Raw genomic sequence first — 23,081 nt, forward strand, 5'->3', positions numbered from 1 at the left:
ACCAAACTTAAAATTTTTAGAAAACTTCAATAAAATTTTCAAAAATTATAAAAAGATTAACAATAAAATAATAAAACACCAAACTTAAAGTTTGGCATAAGATTCAATCAAAGAAAAATTATTTTTAAAAAAGATTTTAAAAAAAGATACCCAATTACCAAGAACATAGACCAACGCTCTAGCCAATTGGGCAGTAAAGGTAACACTTGTTTTGAATAGGTATTTTCACTAACCAAAAATAAATTCCTTTTTGAAGACTAATGCTTTAGAAAAGCACAAGAAAAACAAGAAATGACACAGAACAAGAAAAACTAAAGATCAACCAAGAAAAATAAACAAGAACAACTTGAAGATCAAAGAACACAACTTCGAAAATTTAAAAAGAAAATATAAAATATGCAATTAACACCAAACTTAGAACAAGACATTAAACCCACGAAAAAAGTAAAAATTGATAAAGAAAAATAATATTTTTGAAAAATTTTTGAAAAGAAATTAAAGGACTCAAATTTAATGACTCTATAGCAACAATACTCTATTCCTAATATAAGTAACAAAATAAACTTTTAGTTGTTGAAACTCAAACAATCCCCAGCAACGGCGCCAAAAACTTGGTGCATGAAATTGTAAATCACACTTTTCACAACTCGTACCACAAACCAGCACGTGCACTGGGTCGTCCAAGTAATACCTTACGTGAGTTAGGGTCAAATCCCACGGAGATTGTTGGTTTGAAGAAAGCTATGGTTATCTTATTAATCTTAGTCAGGATACCAATAGGATTCTTTATCCTTGATTGTAAAAGATAAAAGAGCATGAAATAAATACTTATTATGCAGTAATGGAGAATATGTTGGAGTTTTGGAGATGCTTTGTCTTCTGAATTTCTGTAACATAATGCTTCCTCACTTTCATAAATGTAAGGCTCCTTCCATGGCAAGCTATATGTAAGGTGTCACCGTTGTCAATGGCTACTTCCCATCCTCTCAGTGAAAATGGTCCCAATGCTCTGTCACAGCACGACAAATCATCTGTTGGTTCTCGATCATGTCGGAATAAGATCCATTGATCCTTTTGTGTCTGTCACTACGCCCAACACTCGCGAGTTTGAAGCTCGTCATAGCCATTCAATCCTTGAATCCTACTCGAAATACCACAGACAAGGTTTAGACTTTCCGGATTCTCATGAATGCCGCCATCAATTCTAGCTTATACCACGATGATTCTGATTAAGAGATCTAAGAGATACTCATTCAATCTGATGTAGAACGGAGGTGGTTGTCAGGCACACGTTCATGGATTAAGGAAGGTGATAAGTGTCACGGATCATCACCTTCTTCATAATGAAGCGCGAATGAACATCTTAGATAGGAACATGCATGTTTGAATGGGAAACAGAAATAATTGCATTAATTCATCGAGACGCTGCAGAGCTCCTCACCCCCAACAATGGAGTTTAGAGACTCATGCCATCAAAGAGTATCAAATCCAGATCTAAAAATGTCATGAGATACAAAATAAGTCTCTAAAAGTTGTTTAAATACTAAACTAGTAACCTAGGTTTATAGAAAATGAGTAAACTAAGATAATTGGTGCAGAAATCTACTTCTGGGGCCCACTTGGTGTGTGCAGGGCTGAGACTTAAGCTTCTCACGTGTCTGGGCTGGGTCTGGAGTTGAACACCAGGTTGTAACCTGTTTTTGGCGTTGAACTCCACTTTGTAACATGTTTCTGGCGCTGAACGCCAGACTCCAACATGGAACTGGCATTGAACGCCAGTTTACATCGTATATCTTCGCGCAAAGTATGAACTATTATATATTGCTGGAAAGCCCTGGATGTCTACTTTCCAACCCAATTGAGAGCGTGCCAATTGGACTTCTGTAGCTCCAAAAATCCATTCCGAGCGCAGGGAGGTCAGAATCCAACAGCATCAGCAGTCCTTTTTCAGCCTAAATCAAATTTTTGCTCAGCTCCCTCAATTTCAGCCATAAAATACCTGAAATTACAGAAAAACACACAAACTCATAGTAAAGTCTAGAAATATGAATTTTGCCTAAAAACTAATAAAATTATACTAAAAACTAACTAAAACATGCTAAAATCTACATGAAATTACACCCCAAAAGCGTATAAAATATCCGCTCATCAATAGCCTAACTACATGGGAGGAGGTTGTGAACAGATTCCTTGCAAGATTTTACCCTCCACAAAGAATCAATAGGTTGAGAGCTGAGGTGCAAACTTTCAGACAACAAGATGGAGATACACTCTATGAGGCCTGGGAGAGATTCAAAGATCTGACAAGAAGATGCCCACCAAAAATGTTCAATGAATGGGTACAACTACATATCTTTTATGAGCGACTATCCTATAAAGCAAAGAAGGCAGTGGATCATTCTTCAGGAGGCTCACTCAACAAAAAGAAAACCATTGAAGAGGCCATAGATGTCATTGAGACTATAGCTGAAAATGAGTATTTCTATGCCTCAAAAAGGACTCAGAAGAAGGGAGTGCTAGAACTCAACTCTTTAGATGCTTTGTTAGCTTAGAACAAGGTAATTACAGCACAAATAGCAGCCTTAACCAAGAGGATGGAGGCCAAACAAGCCTCAGTTATTCAAGACCAAACTCCTCAACAAGAAGGAAATACATCAGAATCTGAAGGTGACCGGGAACAAGTCAATTATGTGCACAATTCATCTAGAACACCATATGACCCACACTCTAAGACATACAACCCAGGTTGGAAGAACCACCCAAACTTTGGGTGGGGAAATCAACAAAACCACAACCGGGACCACAACAAGCCTTATCCATCAAATCAACAAAATCACAACCCCAACCATCAAACAGTGAACCATACACCCTACCTAACTCACAAAACACAGCCTACCATAACAACCAACCCATACACAACAACCTCAATCAAGATGCACCATCCTCAACTATGCAACCATGCAAAATCAAGAGCAACTTTGATAGGATGGAGGCTGCAATAGCACAACTATCATCCCAGATTTCAGGGGCAGTCTCTTCCCTCATGGACAGACAAGCACAAACTGACAGAAGGATAGATGCTAATCAAGAGGAATACAGGTCAAATCTGAAAAATCAAGGTGCAGGAATCTCAAAGTTGGAAGCACAAGTGGAAATTTTGTCCAAGCAAATTCCACTTTCCATACACACATTTCCCAGCGATACCATGGGGAACCCAAGAGGGGAATGCAAGGCCATAACTCTAAGAAGTGGGAAGGTTGTAGAGGAAGGACCACCAAGTAAGGGTAATCATGAAGAGGTTGCACCGAAACATAGAAACGAGGATGAAGGGGAGACCTCAGTTTCACCTCCACCAAAACCAGTGTTGAAGCCTTATGTGCCAAAGGCACCATACCCACAAAGATTGAGAAAAGATGGGAAGGATGGCCAGTTCTCTAAATTCCTGGAGATATTCAAGAGGCTCCAAATCAACATACCATTTGTTGAGGAATTAGAACAAATGCCACTCTATGCCAAGTTCTTGAAGGAGCTTATAACCAAAAAGAGGAACTGGGAGGCAAAAGAAACCATAGTGTTGAATGAAGAATGCAGCGCCATCATACAGAAGAAGTTGCCTCAAAAGCTGAAAGATCCAGGGAGTTTTCAAATCCCCTACATCATAAGCGAAATCACTATTGAGAAAGCTTTGTGTGATTTGGGAGCTAGCATAAATCTTATGTCTCTAACCTTGATGAAAAGGATGAAGATTGAGGAAGTCAAGCCAATAAGAATGGCACTCCAATTGGCTGATAGAACATTTAAGTTTCCACATGGGGTGGTGGAAGACTTGCTAGTGAAAGTGGGAGAGTTCATTTTCCTTGCTGATTTTGTTGTACTGGACATGGAAGAAGAAGCCAACACGTCAATTATCCTAGGAAGACCATTTCTAGCTACTGCTGGAGCCATTATTGATGTGCAAAAAGGGGAATTAGTCTTGAGATTGCATGAAGAAAAAATGGTCTTCAACGTCTTCAAAGCAATGAGTTACCCCAAGGAACCCATAGGAGAATGCATGCTGGTAGACACCATGGAACAGATAGTTCAAGAAATTATGGGAGAAGAACAATGCGAAGAAAATATTGAGCTGGAGCAAGCATCAGATGGAAAATTACCATAAGCAAACATAAGGAACTCAATCATGCCAACTACCACAGACAACAAAGATGCGGAATCACCAAAACTAGAGCTGAAAGCCTTACCACCCAACTTGAAGTATGCATATTTGGGTGCTAACAACACTTACCCAGTGATCATAAATTCAAGTCTGAGTAAGGAACAAGAAGAGGAACTTATCTAAGTGCTGAGAAAACATAAGGATGCCATAGGTTGGACACTTTCTGATTTAAAGGGAATCAATCCTTCGATGTTCATGCATAAAATCTTACTTGAAGAGGATGCCAACCCCTCAAGACGGCAATAAAGGAGGCTAAACCCAACTATGAATGAAGTGGTTCAGAAAGAGGTGTTGAAGTTGTGGCAAGCAGGGGTGATCTACCCTATCTCGAACAGCCCTTGGGTAAGCCCAGTGCAAGTAGTTCCTAAGAAGGGAGGGATCACCGTTGTAGTGAATAAAAATAATGAATTGATACCGCCACAAGAACGGTGACCGGATGGCGTATGTGCATTGACTACCGGAAACTTAATGAAGTCACCCGAAAGGATCACTTTCTCCTGCCCTTCATGGACCAAATGCTTGAAAGATTAGCAGGACATGAGTACTATTATTTTCTGTACGGGTATTCGGGTTACAACCAGATTGTTGTAGACCCCAAGGATCAGGAAAAAACTTCATTTACTTGTCTATATACGCTTTTTGGCATTGTTTTTAGTATGTTTTTAGTATGTTTTAGTGAGTTTTTATTGTATTTTTATTAGTTTTTAGTTAAAATTTACTTTTCTGTACTTTACTATGAGTTTGTGTGTTTTTATGTGATTTTAGGTATTTTCTGGCTGAAATTGAGGGACCTGAGCAAAAATTTGATTCAGAGGCTGAAAGGGACTGCAGATGCTGTTGGATTCTGATCTCCCTGCACTTGAAGTGGATTTTCTGGAGCTACAAGAAGCCCAATTGGCGCAATCTCAACGGCGTTGGAAAGTAGACATCCTGGGCTTTCCAGAAATGTATAATAGTCCATACTTTGCCCGAGATTTGATGGCCCAAACCGGCGTTCCAAATCAGCTCAAGAATGCCTGGTGTTAAACGCCGGAACTGGCACAAGAATGGGAGTTAAACGCCTAAACTGGCATAGAAGCTGGCGTTTAACTCCAAGAGAAGTCTCTACACAAAAATGCTTCAATGCTCAGCCCAAGAACACACCAAGTGGGCCCGGAAGTGGATTTTTATGTCATTTACTCATTTCTGTAAACCCTAGGCTACTAGTTCTCTACAAATAGAACCTTTTTCTATTGTATTTTCATCTTTGGTCGTCTAGTTCTTAGATCAGATCTTGGTAGCTATCTTTGAGTAGTCTTATGCTATCTTAGATCATGGGGCTAGCCATTCGGCCATGCCTAGACCTTGTTCTTATGTATTTTCAACGTTGGAGTTTCTACACACCATAGATTAAGGTGTGGAGCTCTGCTGTACCTCGAGTATTAATGCAATTACTATTGTTCTTCTATTCAATTCAGCTCATTCTTGTTCTAAGATATCACTTGTTCCTCAACTTGATGAAGGTGATGATCCGTGACACTCATCATCATTCTCACCTATGAACGTGTGCCTGACAACCACCTCCGTTCTACCTTAGATTGAGTGGATATCTCTTGGATTCTTTAATCGGGATCTTCGCGGTATAAGCTAGAATTGATGGCGGCATTCAAGAGAATCTGGAAGGTCTAAACCTTGTCTATGGTATTCTGAGTAGGATTCAATGATTGAATGACTGTGACGAGCTTCAAACTCCTGAAGGCTGGGCGTTAGTGACAGACGCAAAAGAATCAATGGATTCTATTCCAACCTGATTGAGAACCGACATATGATTAGCCGTGCCGTGACAGGGTGCATTGAACATTTTCACTGAGAGGACGGGACTGTAGGCACTGACAACGGTGATGCCCAACATACAGCTTGCCATGGAAGGGAGTAAGAAGGATTGGATGAAGACAGTAGGAAAGCAGAGAGACGGAAGGGACAAAGCATCTCCATACGCTTATCTGAAGTTCTCACCAATGAATTACATAAGTATCTCTATCTTTACTTTAAGCTTTATTCATAAATCATCCATAACCATTTGAATCTGCCTGACTGAGATTTACAAGATGACCCTAGCTTGCTTCATACCAACAATCTCCGTGGGATCGACCCTTACTCGCGTAAGGTTTATTACTTGGACGACCCAGTGCACTTGCTGGTTAGTTGTGGGAAGTTGTGATAAAGAGTTGAGATTGCAATTGAGCGTACCATGTTGATGGCGCCATTGATGATCACAATTTCATGCACCAGAAAGCAGAGAAACGGAAGGGACAAAGCATCTCCATACGCTTATCTGAAATTCTCACCAATGAATTATATAAGTATCTCTATCTTTATTTTATGTTTTATTTATCTTTTAATCATTCATCCTCCATAACCATTTGAATCTGCCTGACTGAGATTTACAAGATGACCATAGCTTGCTTCATACCAACAAACTCCGTGGGATCGACCCTTACTCGCGTAATGTTTATTACTTGGACAACCCAGTGCACTTGCTGGTTAGTTATGCGAAGTTGTACTAAAGAGTTGAGACTGCAATTGAGCGTACCATGTTGATGGCGCCATTGATGATCACAATTTCGTGCACCAGGCACCCCAACACTTTATCCTTTTTGATTTAATTGCCTTTCTTATATGTAGTTTAAATTCTGTGACTTAGATAGCTTAATTTTCAGTAATTAGTATTAGTTTACAATTGTAAATTAGAAAGTTTGATGTTAGCTTTGATAGTTAGATCTTCTTTACACTCTTTTATTTCTTTTTATTTGGGATTTGCAACTTGATGAATGCATAACTAATGATGAGTGAATGGGATGAGAACTAGCTAAAGTGCTAAGTTTGGTGTGGCCCCTCACCCACTTAATCTAGGCTTACAAACAATCAACAAGTTTGATTTTGAAGAGTAAGCCCATAGATTAAGTTTGGTGTGGCCACCACCAATGATAACATAGCAGCCCAAATCACCCAATTTGAAAGCACTTAATATTTTGGGTAAGAACATGAACGTGATTTAATGAGTTTAGAGGAGTTTGGAAACAAAGGAAAATAAAAAAATTGATGTTATTTCACTCTTATGAACGCATTAAATACACAATGATAAAATCAATTTATTAAGATGCCAAAGAATTAAGTTTGGTCTCTCAAGGGACACCCATCAATTGCAATCCAATTTATTCTTGATGAGAAGGAATGTGAAGGGGTTATTTTATCATTACTAATGGGTTCAGTTTCAATTTCAGGAGAGAAGATGGGGCCCACATGGTAAACAACTCACAAAACAAGGAAGTCAAAGTGTACTTGCACTTTGGAACTCAACACACACAGAAGACACAATGAGAAAAGAGTTGGCGCCTCTTCCTATGCTAGGCGCCACTTCCCAAATTGGGAAAACATTTAATCTCTTTTATTTCCCTCCTTCCAACAACATCACACACCCATTATAAAAGCCTCACTCCCCATCTCCTCCCCCCCACTTCAACAACCCCTACAACACTCACTTTCGCATCTCCTTTCATCTTCTACTATCCCCTATTTTCTTTCTTTTTTCTTGATTGGGACAATCAAGTCCTAAGTTTGGTATTGGAGAAAAACTTTATTTTGCCTTCTCCTTCTTTTTCAACCCCCCTATATTTTTTTTCACACTCTCCCAACCTAATGGCACCACCAAAAAACTCAACCTCAAAGAAAAGAAGAACCAGGGAACCAACCTCTAGATCCTCAAGCTCTTTCAATACCTACAAGTTCCTCTCTGCATTCAACCAAAACCAATTTTATGGTTTGGTGAGTGAGAGAAAAATTATTCCAAAAGTTGGATTTCAACTAGGGAGGAATGAAAACATTGAAATCAACATTGAGATTGAATAGAGGGGTTGGTCACTTCTATGCAACCCACCAAAAAAAGTGGTAGAAAGCTTGGTGAGGGAGTTCTATGCCAACGCAGAACCTCAACTAGGGCAACAATATGGCTACATTAGCTATGTGAGGGGGAAATCCATTGACTATAGCCCCTCTAGCATAGAAAGGATGCTAATGGTGAAGAGGACAAGCTCCACGTGGAGCAATGAAGAGAGAATGAAGCAACAAGACCCTGGGTTTGAGGAGATTTTGAGCGAAATATGTGTGATGAATGTGCAGTGGATCAATATCAAGGATGGGATTCCCAACCAATTGAGGAGAATAGATTTGAGCCCCCAAGCTAGAAGGTGGCTAGAATTTGTGAGGAGGTCCCTAATCCCCACATCCAACACTTTGGAGGTGACCAAGGAGTGGTGAAAAGCACCAGTGACAACACAAGGTGGGGGAGATGATTGCCAACAATATCAACAAAGTGCTGAAAAGCACAAGTGACAACACAAGGTTGCATTCCCCAGCATCATACAAAGGCTGTGTGATGAGGCTGGAGTTGAAAAAATTATTGATAAGGTCCATGTGAAGCAAGATAAATTCATCACTGCTAAGAAGTTGGCGAAAGTGGTGGTTATCCACTGATGAGCGGATAATTTATACGCTTTTTGGCATTGTTTTTAGTATGTTTTTAGTATGATCTAGTTAGTTTTTAGTATATTTTTATTAGTTTTTAGTTAAAATTCATTTTTCTGGACTTTACTATGAGTTTGTGTGTTTTTCTGTGATTTCAGGTATTTTCTGGCTGAAATTGAGGGACCTGAGCAAAAATCTGATTCAGAGACTAAAAAGGACTGCAAATGCTGTTGGATTCTGACCTCCCTGCACTCGAAGTGGAGTTTCTGGAGCTACAGAAGCCCAATTGGCGCGCTCTCAACGGCGTTGGAAAGTAGACATCCTGGGCTTTCCAGCAATATATGATAGTCCATACTTTGCCCATGATTTGATGGCCCAAACCGGCGTTCAAAGTCACCCACAGAAATCCCAGCGTTAAACGCCGGAACTGGCACCAAAATGGGAGTTAAACGCCCAAACTGGCATAAAAACTGGCGTTTAACTCCAAGAGGAGTCTCTACACGGAAATGCTTCATTGCTCAGCCCAAGCACACACCACGTGGGCCCGGAAGTGGATTTTTATTTCATTTACTCATCTCTGTACACCCTAGGCTACTAGTTCTCTATAAGTAGGACCTTTTACTATTGTAATAGGGAGCTTTTGATCATATTTTTATGATTGAACCCTCTTTGGGAGGCTGGCCATTCGGCCATGCCTAGACCTTGTTCTTATGTACTTTCAACGGTGGAGTTTCTACACACCATAGATTAAGGTGTGGAGCTCTGCTGTACCTCGAGTATTAATGCAATTACTATTGTTCTTCTATTCAATTCCGCTTGTTCTTGTTCTAAGATATCACTTGTTCTTCAACTTGATGAATGTGATGATCCGTGACACTCATCATCATTCTCACTTATGAATGTGTGACTGACAACCACCTCCGTTCTACCTTCGATTGGGTTAATATCTCTTGGATTTCTGATACACGATGCATGGTTGATCGCCTGACAACCGAGTGCTCGCCTGACAACTGAGCCAGCCATTCTGTGAGATCAGAGTCTTCGTGGTATAGGCTAGAACTGATGGCGGCATTCAAGAGAATCCAGAAGGTCTAACCTTGTCTGTGGTATTCTGAGTAGGATTCAATGATTGAATGACTGTGACGTGCTTCAAACTCCTGAGGGCGGGGCGTTAGTGACAGACGCAAAAGAATCACTAGATTCTATTCCGGCCTGATCGAGAACCGACAGATGGATAGCCGTGCCGTGACAGGGTGCGTTGAACATTTCCACTGAGAGGATGGGAGGTAGCCACTGACAATGGTGAAACCCTTGCTTAAGCTTGCCATGGAAAGGAGGAAGAAGGATTGGATGAAGACAGTAGGAAAGCAGAGAGACGGAAGGGAAGGCATCTTCATACGCTTATCTGAAATTCCTACCAATGAATTACATAAGTATCTCTATCTTTATCTTTATGTTTTATGCGTTTATCACTATACCCATTTGAGTTTGCCTGACTAAGATTTACAAGGTGACCATAGCTTGCTTCATACCAACAATCTCTGTGGGATCGACCCTTACTCGCGTAAGGTTTATTACTTGGACGACCCAGTACACTTGCTGGTTAGTTGTGCGAAGTTGTGTTTATGCCATGGTATTGAACACCAAGTTTTTGGATTCATTACCGGGGATTATTTGATTTGTGAAAAGTATTGATTACAATTTCGTGCACCAAGTTTTTGGCGCCGTTGCCGGGGATTGTTCGAGTTTTCGGCAAGCTTTTGGTCCGGTAACATCAGTGCCAAATTTCTGATCCGGCAACAGCACCAAGTTTTTGGCGCGTTGCCGGGGATTGTTGAGTTTGGACAACTGACGGTTCATCTTGTTGCTTAGATTAGGTATTTTTTCGAAATTCTTGAAGATGAATTCTAGAGTTTCATGATGATTTGTTGAAGTCTGGCTGGCTGTGAAGCCATGTCTAATTTCATTGGACCGAGGTTTCAACTTATCATCTCAAAAGCTTGTTGATTTCTATCAATCTTGCTTTTGGAGCAGTGATCTGCTAAGGCTTGGTTGGCCATTGGCCATGTCTAGTGTTTTGGACCGAAGCTTTCCTTGAAAGCTTAGCTGGCTGTAAAGCCATGTCTAATTCCTGGACCGGAGTCTTAGACTAGCATTGCACTGATTCCTGGAATTCTCATTAAGAACTTTGATACCTTTTTCCACTTAATTTTCGAAAAAGCACAAAAAAAAAATTTACAAAATCATAAAAAACCAAAAATATTTTATGTTTTCTTGTTGAGACACTAGTCTCATGTTAAGTTTGGTGTCAATTGCATGCATTCATTGATGTGTCTTAAGGATCTTCAAATAATTCTTGATGATTTCTTACTCTGATCTTTGAATTCTCTTGACTTGAGTGTTTTATGTGTCTCATATGCATTTTCATTAGTGTCAATAGTATACAAACTGCTAAGTTTGGTGTCTTGTATGCATTGTCATTTGATTTTAGTTGCATTTTGATTATTAAAAATCCAAAAATATTTTTTATTTGTGTCTTCTCAAGTCAATAATACAGAGAATTGAAGATTCAGAACATACAGCAGATGAATTGCACGGAAAAAGCTGGGCGTTCAAAACGCCCAGTGAAGAAGGACAGACTGGCGTTTAAACGCCAGCCAGGGTACCTGGTTGGGCGTTTAACGCCCAAAAGGGTATCGTTTTGGGCGTTAAACGCCAGAATGTGCACCATTCTGGGCGTTTAACGCCAGGATGGCACAAGAGGGAAGATTCTGTTTTCAATGCAATTTTTTTTCAAGTTTTCAAAGCTTTTCAAAATCAAATCTTTTTCAAATCATATCTTTTCAATCATATGTTTTCAAAATCAATTTCTTTCTATTTTTTAAAAATACTTGCTATCAATTAATGATTTGATTCAACATTTCAAATATGTTGCCTTTTCTGTTGAGAAAGGTTTAATGTTTGAATCATATCTTTTCTTGTTAGCCAAGTTTTTAATTTTCAAAATCAAATCTTTTTTTTAAAATGTTTTTCAAATCATATCTTCTCAATCACATCTTTTTAAAACTAATCATACCTTCTTAACCACATCTTTTTTCAAAATAGTTTTCAATCAAATCTTTTTCATTTCTAATTTCAAAATCTTTTTCAAAAATCACTTGATTTCTTTTCCACTTTCATTTTCGAAAATCAATCAAAGTTTTTCAAAAATGTTTTCAAAATCTTCTACTTAATTTTTGAAAATTACTTCCCTTCTTCTCACATCTTTCTATTTATGGACTAACACTATTCCTTAATGCAAAATTCGAACTCCATCTCCTTTGATAAGTTCGAATTTTCTACTTCTGTCTTCTACTTTTCTTTTCTTCTGACACCTAAAGGAATCTCTATACTGTGACATAGAGGATTCCACATTTCCTTGTTCCCTTCTCTTTCTTATGAGCAAGAGCAAAGACAAAAACATTCTTGTTGAGGCTGATCCTGAACCTGAAAGGACCTTGAAGAGAAAGCTAAGAGAAGCTAAGGCACAACTCTCTGTAGAGGACCTAACCGAATTCTTCAAAGGAGAATAACCTATGGCAGCCGAAAACAACAACAATGCCAACAATGCAAGGAAGGTGCTGGGTGACTTTACTGCACCTACTCCCGACTTTTATGGGAGAAGCATCTCTATCCGTGCCATTGGAGCAAACAACTTTAAGCTTAAGCCTCAATTAGTTTCTCTAATGCAACAGAATTGCAAGTTCCATGGACTTCCATTGGAAGATCCTCATCAGTTTTTAGCTGAATTCTTGCAAATTTGTGACACAGTCAAGACTAATGGGGTTGACCCTGAGGTCTACAGACTTATGCTATTCCCTTTTGCTGTAAGAGACAGAGCTAGGACATGGTTGGACTCTCAACCTAAAGAAAGCCTAGACTCTTGGGAAAAGCTAGTCAATGCCTTATTGGCAAAGTTCTTTCCACCTCAAAAATTGAGTAAGCTTAGAGTGGAAGTCCAAACCTTCAGACACAAGGAAGGAGAATCCCTCTATGAAGCTTGGGAAAGATACAAACAATTAATCAGAAAGTGTCCTTCTGATATGCTTTCTGAATGGAGCATCATAGGTATTTTCTATGATGGTCTCTCTGAACTATCCAAGATGTCTTTGGATAGCTCTGCTGGAGGATCTCTTCATCTAAAGAAGACGCCTACAGAAGCTCAAGAGCTAATTGAAATGGTTGCAAATAACCAATTCATGTACACTTCTGAAAGGAATCCTGTGAACAATGGGACTAGTCAGAAGAAAGGAGTTCTTGAGATTGACACTCTGAATGCCATATTGGCACAGAACAAAATATTGACCCAACAAGTCAATATGATTTCTCAAAGTCTGTCTGGAATGCAAAATGCACCAAGTAGTACTAAGGAGGCTTCATCTGAGGAAGAAGCCTATGATCCTGAGAACCCTTTAATGGAAGAGGTGAATTACATGGGAGAATCCAATGGAAACACCTATAATCCTTCATGGAGAAATCATCCAAATTTCTCATGGAAGGATCAACAGAGACCTCAACAAGGTTTCAACAACAATAATGGTGGAAGAAACAGGTTTAGCAATAGCAAGCCTTTTCCATCATCTTCTCAGCAACAGACAGAGAGTTCTAAGCAGAATAACTCTGACTTAGCAACCATGGTCTCTGATCTAATCAAAACCACTCAAAGTTTCATGACTGAAACAAGGTCTTCCATTAGAAATTTGGAGGGACAAGTGGGTCAGCTGAGCAAGAAAATTACTGAACTCCCTCCTAGTACTCTTCCAAGCAATACAGAAGAAAATCCAAAAGGAGAGTGCAAGGCCATCAACATGGCCGAATTTTGGGAGGAAGGAGAGGCAGTGAACGCCACTGAGGAAGACCTCAATGGACGTCCACTGGCCTCCAATGAGTTCCCCAATGAGGAACCATGGGAATCTGAGGCTCAAAATGAGACCATAGAGATTCCATTGGACTTACTTCTGCCATTCATGAGCTCTGATGAGTATTCTTCCTCTGAAGAGGATGAGTATGTCACTGAAGAGCAAGTTGCTAAATACCTTGGAGCTATCATGAAGCTAAATGACAAGTTATTTGGAAATGAGACTTGGGAGGATGAACCTCTTTTGCTCACCAAAGAACTGGATGACTTGTCTAGGCAGAAACTGCCTCAAAAGAGACAGGATCCTGGGAAGTTTTCAATACCTTAGGCACCATGACCTTCAAGAAGGCCTTGTGTGACTTAGGGTCAAGTGTAAACCTCATGCCTCTCTCTGTAATGGAGAAGTTAGGGATCTCTGAGGTGCAAGCTGCAAAAATCTCACTAGAGATGGCAGACAACGCAAGAAAACAAGCCCATGGACTTGTAGAGGATGCTCTGGTTAAAGTTGAAGATCATTACATCCCTACTGATTTCATAGTCCTAGAGACTGGGAAGTGCATGGATGAATCCATCATCCTTGGCAGACCCTTCCTAGCCACAGCAAGGTCTGTGATTGATGTTGATAGAGGAGAGTTGATCATTCAAGTGAATGAAGAATCCTTGGTGTTTAAGGCTCAAGGATATCCCTCTGTCATCATGGAGAGGAAGCATGAAGAGCTTCTCTCAAAATAGAGCCAAACAGAGCCCCCACAGTCAAACTCTAAGTTTGGTGTTGGGAGGCCACAACCAACTTCTAAGTTTGGTGTTGAAACCCCACATTCAAACTCTAAGTTTGGTGTTGGGAGGTTCCAACATAGCTCTGAGCATTTCTGAGGCTCCATGAGAGTGCTCTGTCAAGCTAATGACATTAAAGAAGCGCTTGTTGGGAGGCAACCCAATGTTTTATAATTAACTATTTTCTTTTGTTATTTTATATTTTTTGTAGGTTGATGATCATAAGAAGTCACAAAATCAATGAAAAAAGCAAAAACAGAAAGAAAAATAGAAGGAAAAACAGCACACCCTGGAGGAAGAACCCACTGGCGTTTAAACGCCAGTGAGGCTAGCTGTTGGGCGTTTAACGCCCAGTCTGGCACCATTCTGGGCGTTTAACGCCAGAAAGGGGCACCAGACTGGCGTTAAACGCCAGAAAAGGGCAAGAAGCTGGCGTTAAACGCCAGAAATGGGCACCAGCCCGGCGTTTAACGCCAGAATTGGCACAAAACGAGATTTTGCTTGCCATTTGGTGCAGGGATGACTTTTCCTTGACACCTCAGGATCTGTGGACCCCACAGGATCCCTACCTACCCCACCACTCTCTCTCTTCTTCACCCATTCACCAATCACCTCAACACCTCTTCCCCAAAAACCCCTCACCTATCAAATCCCTTCTTTCTCTTCACCATGGAAAAGAGGAAGAAGGATTGGATGAAGACAGTAGGAAAGCAGAGAGACGGAAGGGAAGGCATCTTCATACGCTTATCTGAAATTCCTACCAATGAATTACATAAGTATCTCTATCTTTATCTTTATGTTTTATGCGTTTATCACTATACCCATTTGAGTTTGCCTGACTAAGATTTACAAGGTGACCATAGCTTGCTTCATACCAACAATCTCTGTGGGATCGACCCTTACTCGCGTAAGGTTTATTACTTGGACGACCCAGTACACTTGCTGGTTAGTTGTGCGAAGTTATGTTTATGCCATGGTATTGAACACCAAGTTTTTGGATTCATTACCAGGGATTATTTGATTTGTGAAAAGTATTGATCACAATTTCGTGCACCATCCACCCACTCAACAGGGTTAGAGAATGAAGAGCCCATGCTCATGAACCACAACAGCAATAACAAGAGGAGGGAGAGGCAGAAGAATAACCTCAATTTTTAGGATTTCAACCACTACCACCACAATACCAATATCAACAATTTCCATAAGGTTTCAATTGGAAGCAAATGCAAGGAGATGTACACCAAATGAGGGGAGATCTACACCACTTGAGGGAAGATATCAATCAATTTAAGGAGGCTCAGCAACAACAATGGAGCCAAGTCAACCAAAACATTCAACAACTCCAAGAGAATTGGGAGCTTATAAGGAAGGAGCAGCAAGAACAATTTGACTGGGGAGAGGTGCGAAGCACACTGAACAAAATAGGAGAACAAGGCAAGTGGCAACAGAGGAACTTGGCCTAGTTCAGGCATCTCTATGATGCCAGGACCATATCCAGGAGGCAGTATGACATCAACACACAAGCAAAGCTGAATCACTTGTGTAATGTTGTTGCCGCTCTAAACCCAGGTTATCCAACCTTCATGCAAGGAATGGAAGAGCTAAGTGCAAGACAAGAGGAAATGCTAGCCAAACATAAGGAAGATGAAAGGGATTACATGAGGAGGCTAGGATTCTGGAAGCCCAAGGACACCAAGGCTCAAGAAGGTTCTTCCAAGCCGGATGAAGGAGGCTCATCCCCTCCCAAGAAGAAGGACAAAGGGAAGGGGCCAATGAACTAAAGATGATGCTGCTCAAGGTTGTTAAATCCCATGGTTGACACTTTCTAATTTCTAAATTCTATTTAAGCTTTTGCTTTATTTACTTTTTGAATAATCATGCTAGGATAAGTTTATGTTTTATGCTTATTTTCAATTCCAGTTTGAAGCTTTATCAGTCTTTTTTTTTAAGAAAGAAAATACCATGTATTTCAAGTCTTCTTTACAACTTCAATAAAAGTAGAGCTTGTTTCCATAAGAGTTATTGTGAGTTGTGCAAAAACAATAAGAGAGACCAAAGCCAAGAGAGATCATCAAACAAACTAAGAAACAAGAAGCTAAGTGTAGAACCTTGGATGAACTTAAAAGAAAATGAGTCATGGAGAGAGCTAGTCCTAGAAGGTATAACAAAGAGAAGACTAAGGGGTGTTCCTTGAATATCCATATAACCAAGAAGTAGTAAGCAATAAAGACCCAAGGCTCTGAGCATCAACTACTGGGATAGAAAAGAAAAAGAAACATTAAAAAGCTCAAAAGGAATCAATGATCCTAGTAGATGCTTGTGGTGAAGATGTGTCAAAAAGTGACCTGGGCAAGTAAATTCTTAGGGGTGTCTCACAACCCAGTACCCTAAAACCAACTGGTTTGGGAGTGCTAATTGAAAGCCTAATTAAAGGGTTGTCTTGAGACAGAACACATAGAGTCGTGGTCAAGAAAGCAAAACAACCTTTACTACTTCAAGGTGACAATCAATAGAAAGGACCCCTAAAGCCTATACCTGAGTGAACCCTCAAGGATCCAAGAGCTTTCCATGACAATTAAAACATTCATACATGTGTTAGGCACTTAGTTTTACTCTTAGTTGTATTGCATTCCTTCGAAGCCAAGGCCTCAAGATATAAAGGGTACGCACATTAATTTGCTTGGGACAAGCAAAACTTAAGTTTGGTGTTGTGATGACTTGCATCATCTACCCTTCTTTCTTGCATAAAGAAGACCATAAAAGAGCACAAATCCCATTTGATCAGTACAATTCATGCATTATTTGATGAATATTATGGTACAATACTTTGAGATGAGCTGTGCTAAATTGCAGGGGAAAAAGGTGTCAAAGATGGGAAGAAGACAAACAAGAAGCTGGGCGTGTGAGACTGGCGTGTCACTTGGGGGCAAACGCCACAAAAATACACTGGCGTGGCATGCCAGGAGCTAAGCGTGGCACGCCAGTACTAAATTCCAGAAGGGAGATCCAAGCATGCATGTGCGCTTGGCACACCAAGGACTAGTCGTGGCACGCTAGTACAAAATTTCAGAGAGCAAAATGGAGGACACAAAAGGAGGCGTGGCACGCTTGACCCATTAACTACTATGGGTGTGCCACTTGAAGTCAAAGGCATGGCACGCCAATTCACCACCTTAAGAAGAATCTCCACTACGGCGTGCCACTTGGTGTCGAAGGCATGGCACGCCAGCTCCCAAAAGTCACTTAGGCGTGCCACTTGAAGAACCAGGCATGGCACGCCAAGTTTATAGAGTGCACAAATACATGGGTGTGACACTTGAGCAGCATGGCATGGCACGCTGGTACAATGATCCAGAGAAAGGCCTGAAGGCAATTGAAGACTAGGCGTGCCACTTGGTGTCGAAGGCATGGCACGCCAGTTCCAAAAAGTCACTTTGGCGTGCCACTTGGTGTAGAAGGCATGGCACGCCAGTTCCAAAAGGTCACTTTGGCGTGCCACTTGAAGGCCAAGGCGTGGCACGCCACTTAATGGAGCGAGACAAGATCATGGGCGTGGCACGCCAATCTTTAGGCGTGGGACGCTGGTATAAGTTTCCAAAGAGGGTGAAAGAGGCCATTTACATAGGGCGTGCCACTTAGTATCGAAGGCGTGGCACGTCAATCACTATTCTTCACTTAGGCGTGCCACTTGAGCAAACAGGCATGGCACGCCAGTGTCATTCAAAGGCCAAAGCATCATTAGGGCATGCCACTTGAGTTCGTGGCGTGGCACGCCAAACCGAAGAACCACTCACTCAGAAAGGGGCGTGGCACGCCAGACCCTGGGCGTGCCACGCTAGTGTAACTTTCCAGAGAAGCTTAGCCAAGCACATAACAAGGGCGTGGCATGCCAGACCCTGGGCATGCCACGCTAGTTCAAGTTTCCAGAGGTAAACGAAGTAGAAAAATCAAAGGGCGTGCCACTTGTGCTCAAAAGCGTGGCACGCCAACACAAGAATGCCACTATGGCGTGCCACTTGAGTTCGAAGGCATGGCACGCCAAGGTTGACAAGGGACGAGCGTGCCACTTGAAGGATTGAGCGTGGCACGCCAAGCCATTTTGAAGGGCACGTGACACGCCGATGAAGCGCCAACCACACGCCAGCTAAGGAGTCACGTTGATTGAGTGTTTTCTTTCCCTCCAAAATGTAATTTTCCCTTTTTCAGTTTTGTAATTTCTTTATTTTCACTATGAGTAGTATAAATACCCCCAAAGAGTATTGAAGAGGGGTTAAGCAGTTAGTTCTAGATCCACTTTTACACTCCACTTTTGAGTACTTTTCAAGCTATATGTATCTAACTTCCCTCTCATTGAGAGAGGGAGCTCTGTTGTACTTGATGGATTGATAATAGTGAAATTCTTCTTCTCTTCATCTTCTCTTGGTTTTCTAGGAGAAATTTCGTTCTTAATGCTTAGTGTTCAATTATCTTGGGAAAGAGGTTGAATGCAATTGGGTTTCATGGGAACATTGGGAAAGGAAACATGAAACCATGCTTGAAATCCCTTCTCATATTTGAGTAGATTCTGGGATTTGGTGATGGGATACGTGACATATAATCCCCCATCTACCTGGACCTACAAGGGTGTGGTATAATCAGGGACCAAGCATATCTCTCTTCATGAGAAATTAGACCAAGGAATTGGCTATTAATTAAGATCTGAGAGATTGAGTCACCAAAGGATTGGGGCTCAATCAATCATGATTGCCAAGAGGTCAATGAGTTGAATGATTGAAGAAGATCTAAGCTAGATTTGATCCAAGGAGACAACATCTCCCAATCTCAATGAATTTCCCCATTCTTATCTATCCATTTCTTTATAGCTTAATTTTACATTCAGCAATTCCTCATTTCCATTTACAATCAAGTCATTTATGATTCAGCACTTTACATTCAGCAATTTTCATTTCTGCACTTTATTGTCTTCCTTTACATTCTAGTCATTTACATTTATGTCATTTACAATTTTGCGCTTCACAATCTTATTGATTCGTTTGACTAATTCATCAATCAATTAAAACTGCTTGGTGGTGCGCGAAATTGTGAACAATACTTTTCACAACTCTCATAATCCCCGGTCATGAACCCCAAAAACTTGGTGCTCAATACCATGGCATTACACAACTTCTCACAACTAACCAGCAAGTGCACTGGGTCGTCCAAGTAATAAACCTTACGCGAGTAAGGGTCGATCCCACGGAGATTGTTAGTATGAAGCAAGCTATGGTCATCTTGTAAATCTTAGTCAGGCAAACTCAAATGGATATGGTGATGAACGAAAATAAACATAAAAGTAAAGATAGAGATACTTATGTAATTCATTGGTAGGAACTTCAGATAAGCGCATGAAGATGCCTTCCCTTCCGTCTCTCTGCTTTCCTACTGTCTTCATCCAATCCTTCTTATTCCTTTCCATGGCAAGCTTGTGTAGGGTTTCACCGTTGTCAATGGCTACCTCCCATCCTCTCAGTGAAAACGATTGCATATGCTCTGTCACAGCACGCGGAATTCAGCTGTCGGTTCTCGGTCAGGCCGGAATAGAATCCATCGATTCTTTTGCGTCTGTCACTAACGCCCCGCCCGCTAGGAGTTTGAAGCACGTCACAGTCATTCAATCATTGAATCCTACTCAGAATACCACAGACAAGGTTAGACCTTCCGGATTCTCTTGAATGCTGCCATCAGTTCTTGCCTATACCACGAAGATTCCGGTTAAAGAATCCAAGAGATATTCACCCAATCGAAGGTAGAACGGAGGTGGTTGTCAGTCACACGTTCATAGGTGAGAATGATGATGAGTGTCACGGATCATCACATTCATCAAGTTGAAGAACAAGTGATATCTTAGAACAAGAACAAGCGGAATTGAATGGAAGAACAATAGTAACTGCATTAATACTCGAGGTACAGCAGAGCTCCACACCTTAATCTATGGTGTGTAGAAGCTCCACCATTGAAAATACATAAGAACAAGGTCTAGGCATGGCCGTGAGGCCAGCTTCCCAATGATCTAAGAACTAGATGTCCAAAGATGAAAATACAATAGTAAAAGGTCCTACTTATAGAAAACTAGTAGCCTAGGGTGTACAGAGATGAGTAAAAGACATAAAAATCCACTTCCGGGCCCACTTGGTGTGTGCTTGGGCTGAGCAATGAAGCATTTTCGTGTAGAGACTCTTCTTGGAGTTAAACGCCAGCTTTTATGCCAGTTTGGGCGTTTAACTCCCATTTTGGTCCCAGTTCCGGCGTTTAACGCTGGAAATCTTGAAGGTGACTTTGAACGCCGATTTGGGCCATCAAATCTTGGGCAAAGTATGGACTATCACATATTTCTGGAAAGCCCAGGATGTCTACTTTCCAACGCCGTTGAGAGCGCGCCAATTGGGCTTCTGTAGCTCCAGAAAATCCACTTCGAGTGCAGGGAGGTCAGAATCCAACAGCATCTGCAGTCCTTTTTAGTCTCTGAATCAGATTTTTGCTCAGGTCCCTCAATTTCAGCCAGAAAATACCTGAAATCACAGAAAAACACACAAACTCATAGTAAAGTCCAGAAAAGTGAATTTTAACTAAAAACTAATAAAAATATACTAAAACCTAACTAGATCATACTAAAAACATACTAAAAACAATGCCAAAAAGCGTACAAATTATCCGCTCATCACAACACCAAAATTAAATTGTTGCTTGTCCTCAAGCAACTGAAAATCAAATAAGATAAAAAGAATAGAATATGCAATGAATTCCAAAAACATCTATGAAGATCAGTATTAATTAGATGAGCGGGGCTTTAGCTTTTTGCCTCTGAACAGTTTTGGCATTTCACTCTATCCTTTGAAATTCAGAAGGATTGGCTTCTTTAGGAACTTAGAATCCAGATAATGTTATTGATTCTCCTAGTAGAATATGATGATTCTTGAACATAGCTACTTATTGAGTCTTGGCTGTGGCCCAAAGCACTCTGTCTTCCAGTATTACCACCGGATACATACATGCCACAGATACATAATTGGGTGAACCTTTTCAGATTGTGACTCAGCTTTGCTAGAGTCCCCAATTAGAGGTGTCCAGGGTTCTTAAGCACACTCTTTTTGCCTTGGATCACAACTTTATTTCTTTTTCTTTCTTTTTCTCTATTTTTTTCTTTTTTTTTCGATTTTTTTTTCATTGCTTTTTCTTGCTTCAAGAATCTTTTTTTTTATGATTTTTCAGATCCTCAGTAACATGTCTCCTTTTTCATCATTCTTTCAAAAGCCAACATTCATGAACCACAAATTCAAGATACATATGCACTGTTTAAGCATACATTCAGAAAACAAAAATATTGCCACCACATCAAAATAATTAAACTGTTATAAAATTCAAAATTCATGCAATTCTTTTCTTTTTCAATTAAGCACGTTTTTATTTAAGGGAGGTGATGGATTCATAGGACATTCATAACTTTAAGGTATAGACACTAAGACACTAATGATCACAAGACACAAACATAGATAAACATAAGCACTAGAATTCGAAAAACAGAAGAATAAAGAACAAGGAAATCAAGGAACGGGTCCACCTTAGTGATGGCGGCTCTTTCTTCCTCTTGAATCTCTCTTCCATTGGGCGCCCTCTTCACATATGACTGTGAGGACTTGGTCCAACTTTTGATCAAAGTTGACCCTTCTAGTGTAAGGATGTTCATCTCCTTGCATCATAGGCAAATTGAATGCCAACCTTACACTTTCCGGACTAAAATCCAAGTATTTCCCCCGAACCATAGTGAGATAATTCTTTGGATTCGGGTTCACACTTTGGTCATGGTTCTTGGTGATCCATGCATTGGCATAGAACTCTTGAACCATCAAGATTCCGACTTGTTGAATGGGGTTGGTAAGGACTTCCCAACCTCTTCTTCGGATCTCATGTCGGATCTCCGGATATTCACCCTTTTTGAGTGAAAAAGGGACCTCGGGGATCACCTTCTTCAAGGCCACAACTTCATAGAAGTGGTCTTGATGCACCCTTGAGATGAATCTTTCCATCTCCCATGACTCGGAGGTGGAAGCCTTTGCCTTCCCTTTCCTCTTTCTAGAGGTTTCTCCGGCCTTGGATGCCATAAATGGTTATGGAAAAACAAAAAGCAATGCTTTTACCACACCAAACTTAAAATGTTTGCTCGTCCTCGAGCAAAAGAAGAAAGAAGAGAGTAGAAGAAGAAGAAATGAGGAGAAAGGGAATGGCTTTGTATTCGGCCAAAGGGGAGAGAAAAGGTGTTTAAGGTGTGTGAAAATGAAGGAGTGAAGGAGGGTTTATATAGGAGAGGGGGAGGGTAGGGTTCGGCCATTTGAGGGTGGGTTTGGGTGGGAAAGTGGTTTGAATTTGAATCGTGAGGTAGGTGGGGTTTTATGAAGGATGGATGTGAGTGGTGAAGAGAAAGATGGGATTTGATAGGTGAGGGGTTTTTGGGGAAGAGGTGTTGAGGTGATTGGTGAATGGGTGAAGAAGAGAGAGAGAGTGGTAGGGTAGGTGAGGATCCTGTGGGGTCCACAGATCCTGAGGTGTCAAGGAAAAGTCATCCCTGCACCAAATGGCAAACAAAATTTCGTTTTGTGCCAATTCTGGCGTTTAACGCCAGCGTCTTGCCCATTTCTGGCGTTTAACGCCAGTCTGGTG

At 40.8% G+C, this 23,081-nt stretch overlaps 1 non-coding gene across 1 annotated transcript; it reads right to left on the bottom strand.

Annotated features, from left to right (window-relative positions):
* Positions 1 to 12,696: 12,696 nt before the first annotated feature.
* LOC112718897 (small nucleolar RNA R71) lies at positions 12,697 to 12,804 on the bottom strand. The gene has a single exon (XR_003161223.1). It is a non-coding gene; the product is annotated as a small nucleolar RNA R71 (small nucleolar RNA).
* Between the last annotated feature and the right edge of the window lie 10,277 nt (positions 12,805 to 23,081).

Source organism: Arachis hypogaea, chromosome 10, assembly GCF_003086295.3.
Source record: "Arachis hypogaea cultivar Tifrunner chromosome 10, arahy.Tifrunner.gnm2.J5K5, whole genome shotgun sequence".
NCBI classification, from domain to species: domain Eukaryota; kingdom Viridiplantae; phylum Streptophyta; class Magnoliopsida; order Fabales; family Fabaceae; genus Arachis; species Arachis hypogaea.